Here is a 2,954-nt window from a genome sequence, read left to right as displayed (position 1 = left end):
TCATACTAAGCAAATACTTACTAAGACTTCGCCCATGGCTCACAGTGGCCAGAAAAAACCAATGTTAAGAAAGATAATCAAACTGCACAGAGCTCTAGTTCTGTCTTGCTGGTGTTTTTTTTTTTTTTTTCCATGCAGGGGATATCAACCATTTGTATAAAGACTTTTCCTCCAGAAAGCTGTCACTGGTTTTATTAAACACATTCAGCATAAATTGTGCATTTCAATAATACTTCTTCTTCATTTTGACAAAAATTGCACTGAATAACATTCAGTTCTTCCTACTTAGCAAGAATTTACATTCATAAACTTTATTTCAGGCCTTGTAATAGCAGCTAATAACATACAGCTAATAATAAGCTGTAATAACACCAGCCCTCTGTAGCACCCCTCTCATTTGCGTCTATTCCTTTTCAGAGGCAGAGTGCTGGACGCTGAGGGAAAGGCTGCCCTGGCTCAGCCGTTCTCTCTTTTTGTCTTTGGGCCATTGGTGGTGCACATCTACAGGACTGTTTTCTTCCATGTTTTGGAGGTAGCAGCCTGGGAGGGGTAGGTGTGGGTTGTGACTCCGGTTTTGGCTGAGCCCTGCCCTTCTGCTCTCATCTTCTCACCTCTGCTCTCCCCATGGACCACTCTTCCCCTTAGGACGGGAGTCTCGCTGGGAGTACCAGTTTACTATGGATGAACACTGAGCATCACATGACAGTGCCCCATCAGTCATTTCCAAGCACATCATACAATGTTGTGTTTTACGTGGCAGCTGCCAGTCACCCTGCACTTATGGACTACAGACACGACTTTAGCAAATGAAAGAGTTTAGTCGGTACAGCTAAGGAGGACACACACCAAAATGAGTTCGCTTCTGCTATTCCTTGTTCAGTTCTACCTCTAGACTCTGTGATTGTGAATATATTAATTTCCTGAAACAAAGTCCATACTTCAGCATAAAATACTGTAGTGTAAGACTGAATGAAACCCAAGAGCCTTGGCTGGAACAGGAAATCTCTCTTTAATAGTTTTATCCCATTTGCATTGAGTTAGAATACATTTCCCTAGTGCAGGGCACAGGAAAATATTCTTCTTATAATTGTTTGATTTAAAAGGGTTCTGCTCTACATCAGCAAAGGGGAACAATACAGACCTGTGGCGGCAGACAACCTGATTTTGAAATAAGAGCTCTAAACATTAACTACTGCAATAACTGACCTGTCACGTCACCTGCTTAAAAAAGACTTAAACAGTGACTTATAATCTAAATTGCAGAGTGGAGAATCACTAGCTATGTCTGACTGATTCCTTGCTGATGGATGCTTCATATACAGTTAGGGCAGTCACGGGCTGCACGTACGCTTACCTGCTACCACCAGCCGTGACAGGTCTCCTGACTCTCTGGCGTGGGCATCTGTTGTGGCGACCAAGGACCCTCCTGGACTTTGCTTTCCCTGGGCAGGGGGAGGAGGCGGCTGGTCCTCTCATGGCTCATGCATGGGGGGAGAGGCTGTGGCGAGAACCCCCCCTTGCCTTGAGGTCCTGCCTTCATGCAAACACCAAGGGAAGAGTAGAAACCCAGCAAGCAAAGGTGAGCTTTTGAATATTCTCCCAGTTTCTAACCATTTTCAGTTCCAATTTCCATAGGTCTCTAAGTATTTTTGTATTTAGTAACCCTCAATGGATTTCTTCTCCATGCCTGTTCTCCCCCTTAAACCCATTAAATCTTTTATCCTGCAGCCCAAGGAAACTTTTAGCATGCAGTAGGAGCTGAGCTCACACTGCCTCTCATGGAGTGAGGTTATCACTCTTTAACAGTCTTCTGCCTGTTGTAATGTATCCCTTATTCAAGGACAGTCCCTTATTTCTTTAATTCCTTATTTTGTTCACATCTCATATGAATGAGGAGAGACTGAATCAACCAAATTTCACAGGATCCCAGAATGGCTGAGGTTGGAAGGGACCTCTGGGGGTCATCTGCTCCAACCCTCCTGCTCACCAAGAGCCAGTTGCCCAGGACCGTGTCCAGACAGCTTTTGAGTATCTCCAAGGATGGAGACTCCAAAACCTCTGCCGGCAACCTGTGCCAGAGCTTGGTCACCCTCACAGTGTAATAAATACAGCAATATTAAACAATCACAGAATAATTTAAAAAAAAAAAAAGTTTCAAAGGTTGCTGGGAAGGTTTCTAACCCATTCATGATCTTAGGACAGGAGCAGTTACACCTAGTTGTTTTTGACAGACATTTCTTTCATCTGTTCTCCAGGAATGGAAACTCCACAACCCCTCCCAGCAGCCTCTTCCACTCTAACTTGGAAAACCCGCAGTTTCTTTACTGTTTAAACTCCTTTTTTTTTCTCCCTGCAGTTTTAATCCATCCATTGCTTCTTCTCTTAGAAAAAATTGGTCCTCCCCTTTCTCTTGCAAAAGCCTTTTAGTGTATTTGAGGTAACTGTTGATTAAACCTTACATTCAGTGTAGAAAACAAGCCTAACAATCAAATCCTCTAAAAAAATCTATCATAAAGTTCAAAATTCTCAGTTTGTATTGACCGAATTAAAAATACTCAAACAAAAATCGTCAACACAATCCCATAAGAAGTTGCCTGTTGCGTTCTATTTCCCAGGCACTGTTTTAGCAATTACAATCCTGGTAAAAATAATACACAAAGAAGTAAATGTCTTGAAAGTTGGCTTTGAAAACAGCAGGTCTTTGCCACACACTGAGTTCAGTATGTTTCACTGCAAATGTTCAGTGAAGAAGTGAAGACCCTCTGGAGGAGGCTAGCTGTTTCTAGGGGGTCACCGCCACCAGAGCTCCCTGAAGTTCCCATGCAGAGCTACCAGCCACGCAAAGGTGCGTGAGACAGCTCAGGGGGCTTCTGCGGCGTGGAACGGCACGGCACGGCATGGCACGGCACGGCAGAGTGCAGTGCTGTCTGCGTGGCTGAGGAAGCTGCAGGGCT

This window comes from Fulmarus glacialis, unplaced genomic scaffold, assembly GCF_000690835.1.
Source record: "Fulmarus glacialis isolate BGI_N327 unplaced genomic scaffold, ASM69083v1 scaffold6055, whole genome shotgun sequence".
Taxonomy (NCBI): domain Eukaryota; kingdom Metazoa; phylum Chordata; class Aves; order Procellariiformes; family Procellariidae; genus Fulmarus; species Fulmarus glacialis.
The sequence above is the reverse complement of the archived record's forward strand: the minus strand, read 5'-3'. Positions refer to the sequence as shown.